Source organism: Ambystoma mexicanum, chromosome 6p (assembly GCF_040938575.1).
Source record: "Ambystoma mexicanum isolate Mex_15411 chromosome 6p, UKY_AmexF1_1, whole genome shotgun sequence".
In the NCBI taxonomy this organism is placed as follows: Eukaryota; Metazoa; Chordata; class Amphibia; order Caudata; family Ambystomatidae; genus Ambystoma; species Ambystoma mexicanum.
The window spans coordinates 785,483,721-785,495,208 of record NC_090935.1 but is presented as its reverse complement, the minus strand read 5'-3'; the positions used below and the strand labels follow the sequence as shown (position 1 = coordinate 785,495,208).

The 11,488-nt window shown below is 43.1% G+C and overlaps 1 non-coding gene across 1 annotated transcript; it reads left to right on the top strand.

Moving 5' to 3' along the window:
* Nucleotides 1-1,305: 1,305 nt before the first annotated feature.
* On the top strand, nucleotides 1,306-1,377 carry TRNAP-UGG (transfer RNA proline (anticodon UGG)). Its single transcript has one exon. It is a non-coding gene; the product is annotated as a tRNA-Pro (tRNA).
* The last annotated feature ends 10,111 nt before the right edge of the window (nucleotides 1,378-11,488 follow it).

Below are 11,488 nucleotides of genomic sequence, written 5' to 3'. Positions count from 1 at the left end.
GCTGCTGTCATGTGATTGTGCTTGGCATATGGTTTTAAAAGGGTTCAAACAGTGCATACAGTGGTCCTGTGCATTTCTAGGATTTACTTAAAACACTTTCAGACTCATCACGAGTTGGGCAGTATCGCAGCCCAACTGTATTTGCGTTATCACCCACCCGCCCAGCGGTACACGGGTTGGGCAGTAAACGTAATACCTCTATTCCCCACTGGGTCCATTGGACCCAATGGGGAATTTTCAACACAATTAGTGCGTGCTAATAGCGACCGAAAATGCAAATTGTTCTGGCGCGTTTACCCCAACTCTGAGCTGGGGGTAAACACAACAGACCCATGTTTGGCGGATCCTTATATGCGACGGTAATAGCGTTACCGCTGCATTTAAGTTCTACCGCCAAACTCGTGATGAAGCTCTCTCTGTTTTGGATAGACTTAAAGAATGTAAGATCTAGGATGAGGCAGAAGGATGTGGGGGTTATTCCTAAATACTTATCATTATTGCTTATCCTACTCTTCGACATCCCAGTGTTTACTCATGAGGGCACGCTACCATCCCAACAGTGATTCCAATAATTGCTACACTTGTAAATACTTTTGGCTCCAACTGCCCCTTCCCTCCCCACAGGGGAGAGCATTTACCCATACTGCTCTTGGCAATTTACCACGGGGTCGAAGCAAACCAGGACCAGTAAATACTGGGACGAGGACGAGTCGGACAATGAGTAATGAAGATTAGCCGTAAGTAATCAGGGGATTACCGCCACCGCCCTCTTTCTCGTGTCAGTCCATTCTGTTGATGAATACCAAAAACTGAGTCGATTTGACCCCTGCAAACACAAACCGCACTGAAGGCAAATAAATTATGTGCACTCTGTGACCTGTATCAAGAAGTGACCGGAGGAATTTCCTGGCAGCTCATTTACAAGCTGATGAATACACGTTAAAGGCGTGTTACACAAAATATAATAGCGTGATTCTATAGTTCTGACCCTATTACTGCACTAACAGTACTCGTTGCGTCCGAGTATGAGCTCTAAGCCCCAAAAATGTTACCGAAAGAAACGGGGACATCCGCTCTTCTCGCGTCCATACGTCAGATACCCGTATAATCGTGCGTCTTTCTCTCACACACTCGGGCTTGCCTATTCCACGGATGAGTGCTGTGTTGACGTCTGTCTCGTGGCCAGCAGTCTCTCTTCTCTCGGCTTCAACTCAGTTTGAAGCTCCGATATATGAAATACTTTCAAGCCTCAACAATCTGCAGAGCTAACACATATGAACTAAGCATTCAGCCTTCCCGTCAAGCGGCTCGTTGGTCTAGGGGTATGATTCTCGCTTTGGGTGCGAGAGGTCCCGGGTTCAAATCCCGGACGAGCCCATGTTTTTATTTTATTGGCAGTATTTTTTTTTTCTTTACAAAACCTGAAAAGCTTTTGATCGACATTTTAACAATAGGGTTTCTTCGGTTTTTGAAGGCGGGGCATCTCGCCCTTTGGCACTCATCACCCTAGCCCAACAAGCCGAGAGTGCAGTGAGTCAGTCAGGAGCTGCAATCGTCAGCTGAGCAGGGACAGATCTTATTTCACCAGAACGAAACCTTATGCTGCAAACCCCTTCCATACCTCAAAGCTGCACTCTGGTAGGAATCTTAGTGCCAATTGGAGGACGTTTGGGCAAGGGGCCTTGGGCGTGAATAGGGCTTGCTTTTAGAGAATGCAATCCTGTTTAAGTCATGTTCGTGTACAGAGAAAGGAAACATCAAAAAAACAAGCCAATAGTTTTCGTATTTTGAGTTATTTCATTTTTCCGTTTCGGCTACTAGGCGCCACCTGTAAGGCGAAACCATTGAATTAGAGTTCATATAGGGAGAAATGGCATATGAGGAAGGACACAACGCTTTTAGCTGTTGCTCAGTTATTTGTTTCCTCATTGACTGGCCATGCTAATCCCTATGGCCATTCCCACCCAGTTCCTGCCCCTCCCCGCCCAAAACATCTCTGAAATGATACAAATAACCAGGTAATTCAGTGTCTTCCTTCCTTTATTCAGCATACTCGTAACGCCCCACTGTCCCCACACAGCCTTACTTCTCTTCTCCCTCCGATTTCCAATGATGCACATTCCGCTCCCCTAGTTCTGCATTGCACATTCTAAATTCATTAGACTGCAGAATGCTACAACCTCCTCATTAGAACTCTTTGAAATCGCTTTAATCAAGTGCCAGCCAGTGTTTTTTTCAGAAGTCTTCTGTGAGTTAATGGCTTCACTGGAGTTGTAAATGCATTAGGGGTCTAATAAAATGTTTTAACCAGGCCTGGCTTCAGCTACTCTATTTATGAGCACTAGGCATGGCCTCATACTTGCCAACCCTACAGATTTAGGCAGTAGGCTACTGCTTTTGAAGCAGCCCAACTGCGTACAGATTTCATTGACAGATCCTACTGCTTTTTACAGTGGCAAGTAATTTATGTGATTCTAATGCAGACTGCTTGAGACCAGTCCAGGACAAAGCATGCAATGCATTAATTAATCTGACTGTACAGTGGGCTAGTAGGTGATTACTTTGATTGGGCACAGACCAAACAACTGACCTGTCAGCTACTGACACTCTCCTGGACTCTTGCCAGTACAACCCTTAGGTGAACCAGCAGTGAAAGCAAGTGGCAGAGTGTAACACCATCACACAGCATCTGCTGACAATTTGGTGTTAGCATTCAGAATTATACATTTTTAACATTTCAACATCTTTCCATGTTGCTGTTTGAATGTTCCTGTGATTTCATTGTTATGGGAATTGTTATTTTTCAAACTTGAAAAATCCTACATCTTTTTGGTCACAGAATGTTGGCAAGCATGTGTCCTTCACTGAAGTCCTGTTAAAAACAAGCAGTAGCAAAGCCAACAGTTTTGGCTTATGTGTAAGTATTAGGCATTTGCCAAGAACTGTAATTAGATGCTCATTTACCCGCACCATTTTGCACCTGCTACCATCATAGCCAGCTAATACCACCACAGCAGTGCATGACAATGCCCTTCCCATGCCTACACAAAGGACCAACTTATTTAGTTTGGGCTATCTATAAGTCAAAACAATTGCATTAGAGTACAGCTAGAGAGAAATGGCATACACACCCATTGACAGCCGATGGCAATGCTAATCCCATTGGCCTTTCCTACCCACTTCATGCCCCTCCCCATCCAAAACACATCCTCCTTGGAGCTCTTTGAGATTACTTTATCAAGCCCTACCATCAAAGCCTTACCAGTGTTTTTTCAAAGTAATTTTTTAACGACTTAATTGGAGTCTTATCTCACTACTGGTGTAATAAAAATATCTGTAAGGTCTACCTTCTACTCGATTTATAAGCACTATGTGTGTCCTTTACTGAGGTCCTGTTAAGAGCAAGCATTGGAAAAGCCAACAGTTTTGACTTGTGTATAAGTATTTGGCATTTGTCAAGCACTGCTATTATATGCCAGGGTATGCACACCATTTTGCAGTTGCTACCATTGATGGCCAGTTAATACCACTTTGCCAGACACAGAGGTGCCTGGCAAATGCCTTTTCCATGTGTACAGAAAAGCCAAAACTGTTTGCATTGCCAAAGCTTGTTCTGTTATAGGCATGAATGTGGTAAATGAGTGGACTCTAAATAACCAGTTAATTATTTTGCAACTCCCAAACATGTCTACACGTCAGTGTTCCCAAACACATTACACTAGTGATAGACATAGTAAAAAAACATTGACTCCTCATGAAATTTAGAAGAGAAGTGAAATAAATCTTATTATGTTATGTTACTCCGTATTTACATAGTGCCCATCACCCTTGGTCCGTACAATGCCTGATTTTGTCCGAGCGGTGGCATATTGTGACCCCTCCAGGGTGTCGTCTAGTGTTCATCTCTGGATATGAACGAAGGGTTGAGGGGAAAGAGCGATGATAGGAAAGGGGGATTATCTAGTAGACAAACAATTTAGTGGGGGAAATACACTTGAGGTGATGAGAAGGGATCATGGTTTCGGTGACTGGGGTGCGTGTTTGCTGACTGTAATGAGTTATTGGTACATGTGTGAGAAAGTTTGAAGAAGGTGCAGCCTGTTTTACAAGCAAAACGTAACTGTGACTGCAGTATCTAGACCAAGCGATACCTGGTGCTAAATATAATTGGTGTGTTGTTGTGTGATGGACTTGAAAAGTGCTCAAGTGGGCCCTAGGTTGTGTCGACGCTCTCACCAGCTTATGTTGTAAGAAGCACTTCCTTTACAAAGGAAGAGAACAAGGATTTCCAAGCCCGATGGCAGATGTTTTGGCGCTGTTGGGTGTCTTGGCCCACGTTCAAGTTATTATGCTGCAACACTTGGTGCTGTGGGTTTAGGAAATCCAAGAGGGCGGAAAAGCCCACATTTGCGCCAGAATCCTGGAGAACCGCACAGTTTTGTGCACAGCAAAATGGTCCCCTGACCTGCCACCCACCAGTGCGAGCGTGATAGGCCATGAGTGCCATGAGTGAAATGTGTGCCAAAGGAAAAACAGCAGTACCGGTGGGTAAAAAAAAAAAGCGCTTTGAAATCACCTTTGTTTCATTGAAATGCAAGCTAAAAATGCCTATTTTAAACATTGCAAGATAGTCAAAAATCTCAATGAACACCAGCAGACATTTGGCAGAAGGTAGACTTGTGTGCATACAAAATCTGGGAAAAGAAAGAGCCCAAAACAATGTTTATAACAAAACTGGCTGAGCTGTGGATGTCAGCAGCTGAAGTGAAATTGGACTGAAAGACACTAAAATCTAAATGTTTAAAATAAATGAGTGACCTACTGTTGAGTGTCACATAGTTTGCAACTGTTGAAATGTCATAGTTTTGAACTTAGAATCAGCGTTCTAGCTGCATGTGTAAAAATTGTCAGTTTGATTTGAATGTAGAAAACTGTGAACTAAAGTGAAATATAGCTGAAGCCTGGCTTGAAGAGAGTGAATTCTGCCTGGCAACTACCCCCGACAGGAGTTGAAACTTGCTCAGCCACTCTTCCCAGGCCTGGCTGCATTCTGCTGCCCCTACCAAAAGGAGATGACACCTTCCTGATTGAATCAGGGGAGGAGCACCTGGGGACTGCAGGAAAATAAACAAAGCACTGTCATTGGCCCAGGCAAATGTTAAATTAGGGGGGTCGTAAATGGCTTCCTCTTGGAAGGAAACGGGGAGGGGCACTGCATGTGATCAAGCTGAGCTTGGGGGAAGTGGATAAACCAGAAATTCCACCATGTGCTTTGGAAAACCACACCCCTTTGGGGCCAGAGCATCATTTTAAAAAGATGGATAATTCATAGTGCGGACTTGTAAAAATTATATAAATAACATCATCATTCTTGTGATTTTTCTGTGCACATTCTAAGAGGTGTTAGGACCCTGTGGTATGTTCTTGGGGATAGTAGCGGAAAAAAGGTTGTTACTCCAAATATATGCATGTTAAAAATCTGTCACTTTATTATCTGAAACCCATATCCCTGGTGCACATTTGTGTAAAATCTGGAAAGGTTTAGAGGTCGTTATCTGGATGAAAAGGGGAGAATTCTGTCATAAGTGGACACGACATCTTACAAAGACAGGGATCGGATGGTTTGGTGCTACAGAAAATATGTTAACTGGACGTATAATATTAGAAAAATGGTACATAGATAAATATGTATTTGGATCAGAAATAGATTTGTGTGCAATTTGACAAGGGGAGGATCCTCTGACCATAAACCTACCTCATCACTCTGACTCACAACCCAGTTCCCCCAATCAAGGGAGAGAGGCGGAACTGGCCAATGATAAGGTGAGAGGGTTGGGCATAGAAGATGAGCCGACCCTCCCACTTTCTAAACACATAAAAGGAGACTGTGCAGGACAGGTAGGGACATTCACTTCCCACTTCAAGCTGATTTCTTGCGGAGCGTTTTGCCAGAAGACACCAGATCCAGCACTTAGACTTCAAATCCAGACAGAGACCAGAACTTTGAATTCAGAATTTGTCAGCAGGCCTCAAAATCTTTTGCAAACTGATTCACCCCAGACTTCCAAGGGGCACATCAGAGTAAAACAGCCGGGCTGAGCTGTTTGATTCTGGACTAAAACCCTGTGCCAGAAACACCCAGAAAGCAGAGCTGTACACGGAACCAGAGACCAAACCGCCGTGCAGTGCCAAGAACCTTTGGCAGAACCAGAGATCCAGACCGCTGTGCAGTGCCGCTATCAGAGCTGACCCAGATCGCTGTGAGCCGAACCAGGCAGAGACCGTCCGTGGCGAACCGCAGTCCAATCCTGACCCGATCCGTGGCAAAGTCGCATTCCTGTCCAAAATATAGTGTGAGTACCGCCAGAACTGTGCAAAACCCAATCTCTTAGTTTAAAATAATCTAATTCAAACTATTTTAACCTATTGAGAACTGCATCCTAGAAATCTTGTGTTCCTTCTGTGATCTCAAACCTGAAAACTGTCATCTGTCTTTCTGAGCTTGACTTTTCTTTTGAGAATCTACCTTCACGAAATCGTCCGTATCTCCGGAACCGTTTGTCCTAGGAACGAAATTTAACTTTCATCTTAAAGCTATGATTCTGGGCTTTCCAGCGAAACCGACTTTCTATTAATTATACTTTTTCCGTAATTACGCTCGACGCACGCGACTAAATTGCCGCAATTTGACATTTTGCTTCATTTTAGCCACGTGTACAAATATTTGTCCTTGCTTTCCTTTGCTGAAATTCGTTTGCAACCTGACAATCATTCATAGAGCATTGCTAAAGTGATCCTGAACTAATTTAAAGTAGCTATTACTCACCTTGAACCTCTAGAGGGAATTAAAATAATTTTTAGCATATTTCTCCCTTCTTTGCATACCATCTTTAAAGTACTTTGCCTGTGTTTAAAATCATCCCTGTTGATCTAAGCTTGCTAGGGGGGAACTGAATTGGGATTGTACTGTGATTGTATTCCTGAAGACTATGTGTGTCACTTCCACCTCCTTACATTGCATAGAGGGGGGTTGAATTGCCAAAAGGGGAAAAGTGATTATATTATGTTTTGCTGAAATCATATCAAGTTTATTCCTGTGTTGCTTCTTTTCCACCTTGCATTTCCTTGTACCATATAAAGCATTCTCAGCTACCTTATCCTCTATACTACTCCTAAGTAATTACCCAGTGTGCTAGTATCACATCATCCATTGTTGATCACTCACTGTCATATGTCTAAGTGTGATATCAATTATTAATTTATTATAAAAGTGTGATATATATGTATATATATTGTTTAATTCTCAAATAAACCTTTTAAATTTGCAAAACAAACTTACTTCTTGGCTCAGTGGGGCCAGGGGGATTCTAAGAGAGGGGTGTTATATAAGGGTGGTCATCCAGAGTACACGGACTGGACATAAAAATATATAAATAAGGGCTTCCCTTGAGCAATCCAAGACAAGGCACTGACTTAGTGGGACTGCTTGATTGGAGTCATTAACAGCGGCAAGAGTTGAACTTGCGTAGATAAACCCATTGGGAAAACAAGAGGGACGTGATAAGGCAGGGGATGAGTAGAGACGAAGTTGAGTTAATTTATACTATGCTCATGGGCTGTGTGCTGAGTATAATTGACTGGAAGGTGACCTCTGTAGCAAAGTATTGTAATGTCCTAATAATGCAGGATTCCATTAATGTCTGAGAGTTCTTTGGCTCTTGAGCAGAAGAGGAGATTAACTGGAGCAACTAATTGTTGAGTTCACCCTTTGGATGATGGTATGGTATAATGGTGAATTGTGGCAGCAGTGCATAAGTTTGAAAGACAAGGATGGGTATCCCCTTACTCATGGACCTGGGGAACATTAAAGATCAAAAGCCAGGAAAAGTGGTCAAACGAAAGAAAATACTGATTTAAATTAAATTCAACAGACTCACATGTGTGAAAAGAGGGGATAAGCTCATGTCAGTATACATTCTCAAAACATATTTTATGAATACCATACACATACTTCCACTTAAAATGTATACAAGGGCCTGAAAATTCCTACAAAATCTCCAAATCAAATCCTACCTAAAACAGCAATATAACGTCTATTAGTGAACACATATCACCTTGAACATCACCATGTAGAATTAGGTGTTAAAATGCTAAAGTGCATAAACAATTGACTAGTCATGGATTCTAATTCGTCTCATCCGTAATGCATTAAGGCTAACCATAGTATTTCTATTCATCAGAAGACATTACATTTGTATACATTTAATAAGCAAAGGTACAAAGTACACCTAAAAAAACAGAGCAATTGCTCTCAAACATAAGAAGAAGTGCCGGTACTTCTTATTATGTTTCAGAGCAACTGCTCTGCAGTGCATAAGTGACATTCCTTTGAATTTACAGATGTGGAAACCATTGTATTGGCTGGGCTAAATCTCTCATCGACTTTCTGAGATTACCTCTTTCAAATGATTACCTTAAAATGCCTGGTTTATGTTGTCTGGTCTAGAGTCTGACAGTAAGCATTGATTACACTTCCCCCTTCCATCTCCCTGGCACTACTCCCCTCCCCTCTGTGCTTGCACAATCTCAATGACGCAAGGCCTAGTAAGAACCTTTGTTCTGTCCTCCCTCCGTCTCCTTACCTTGTTTTGTCATGCTTTTTGTCAAGCAGTTTTTACCCAGGTGAAAGATGAGAGGGACTCATCAGAAGTGACAGCAAAACGTATTGGGGTGTGATTTAGGGTAGATCACTCTTTAAGCAAGCTTAGATAGATGAGGTAAGGTGCAGCTGATCTGTCGAGATGGATGTAAGGTGAAGGAGTGGACGTCGGATGTTCATTTATTTTACACATAGTCCCGGCTCTTTAGAAGTGAGTTTGAGGTAGATGCGGCCCTTCTAAACGATGAGTGGCAGGATATATGTAAGGTGAAAGGATGCATGTGAAAGGGTGACATTGAGTGAGCGGGGACAGAGGATGTGGGGGGACATCTGAGAGCCGGTCTTGACTAAGCATGTCCTGCGATTTTGGAAGAGGTCAGAAACCATATGGTGAACAAGCTGATATAAATTAAGAAATATGAAAGCAGAAATACGATATTAGAATGAATAGGGGCCTCATGATTTAGAGGAAAATTGAGAGATTATAATAGAAAGTGTTGTCAGGCCTCGGTATGAGAGCATGGGCCTCATTACGATTTTGGCGGTAGCCATGCCTCTATTGGCGGCATGGCTGCTGCCAAAATCGGGTCCGGGTTCCCAGAATGGGGAATTACCGGGCCATTCTGAGTTTGGAGGGCCCGGTAATTCCCCCCTCCAGGAACCCGGGCCCGGACCTTCCCCATTCCTATTTCAGCCCCAATAGGGCTGAATGGGAATGGGGGAGGGAGCAAAGAACGGGCCGATTACGAAAACATTTTATATGTTTAATTTCTTACATGAAATGTGCTTAAAGTTTTAATGAATTAAACTAATTGTACAATAAAAAAAAAATAACCAAAAACAAACAACCCCTGAGTTCCCGTTGTGGTGCATCACATCTGACTCTTGTGAGCCCCATAATGTTGGAGATTAGACATTAGGAAACAATGAAAAACACAAGCTGGCACAGACTAAGCATCAGCAAAAACACAACATTTAGAGATAGAAAAGGGGTCGCTAATATGATGATACAATGCTTCAAACAATTAAATCTTTAGGGAAATGATTGTATCTAGTTGTAAATAGGTGAGAAAGTGCTGCACAGCTGAACAAAAAAATAAAAGAATGAAGTATGTTAGAGCTTAAATATGTGCATAACCTGTGCATTACAAAAATGAGACATTTTCCACAATTTGTATTTTATTTATTTGTATAGCGCACCAGGCCCAGGGGCAACCAGGCGCATATGAAAGTACAATGAAAGTACCCAGATAGAACCCCCTCTAGACAAAGTTCTCTCCATCATGCTGATGCCACATAGGCATAATGATGGATCTGGTGGTCCCTCCTAACTCCCCTGAAGGGAGCAACAGGTGGTATCAGGTAGTGGTGGTGAGTGCAGCAACCCCTCCAGGAACAAGGCCGTTCTGCCGGGCATGGCAGTGGTGAGTACGATGGTCCCCCACGGCATAGGGCTGGTGTTGGAAGATCCAATTTGCATGGGGCCACATAAAGTGGTGCACGAAATACCAGCATGAATAGAATCCTGTCTAGGGGGAAGGGGCAGCCCTTGAGAAGCATCAGGGACGGGCATGTCCAGCCACCATGAAACCAGTCTCACGATCAATAAAGATGCTGTGCTGGCACTGGAGGGCCTAAGGTGTGACTGGCTGCAGCAGTCACACCCATGTAAATAATATATGCAATTATGTAAATGCATGTAGTCTTCATGTATTTAACATTTATATTCTTTATATATTTATTTGCAGCTGTATAGGTACATTTATTCAAATGTTTAATTATTTATTTTATGTATGCATTGGCGTAGTTGTATATGTGTAGGTAAGTGCTAATAGTTAAGAAGGGTTACAATAGAGTGTTGGATAATCATTTAGTTATAGGGATTTTAAGTAGGGTAAGGAGAAGGTAAGTGCCCTGGCATGATAGGGTAGGAGTGTATGGTGCCCTAATAGAGGCCGCCCTGGAATAGGGGGCTGTCCACTAGGGCCATCCTATGGTCACCCTTCTCTGGTGGGTCACACTGGATTAGTATATGGGGGTCTATTCTGTCAGTTCACCATAAGGGTCCCTCGAGGACTCTGTCCGGAGAGGGTGAGCTGGCAGAGCAGATTTCGAGGACAGGAATCACACCCGGGTAGGAAGGTAAGAGAAGGGATTTTATTAATGTATAGCTATTTAAGGCGATTACGTTGTTTAGGGTTTATACTAAAAAGGGATTCCCATTGGAGCTCTAAAAAATCACTCTGGTGTTCTGTGTGAGGAGTTTTGATTTTGGCAGTTTTAACCAGGTCTTGGTCCATATTCTTCAATAATTCAATTGGATCAAAACTGGAAAGCAAGTGGTCTTTCTGGTCTCAACGCTGCTGTTTCACAGTATTTTTTCAGTGGCTGCCGTGTGAGGTGCTTGTTTCCCTGAATTCCACCCTGCAGGGATAAAACCTTCAATACAGCGTGGAGCGTGGCGTGGGTCGATAGTGGATGGCAGGTGGTCTTTCTGGTTTCAAGGCTGCTTTTTCACAGTATTCTTTCAGTGGCTGATGTGGGAGGTGCTTGTTTTCCTGAATTCCAGCCTACAGGGATAAAACCTTCAATACAGTGCAGAGCGTGGTGCGGATCGAAAGTGGATGCCAAGTGGTCTTTCTGGTATTTGGTGGACTGGGTGTCCTGTGGACTTGATCCTGCGTCATCCCTAAGAAAAATCTCCCATACGGCTTTTCACGCGGTAAGCACCCCTTTTGCTTTACCCCTTTCCCGCGCTCTTGCTGCTGACACACACCTGACTTTGGAGCTGTGAAATGTACATTCTCATCCTGCTTGCCGCTTTCTTTT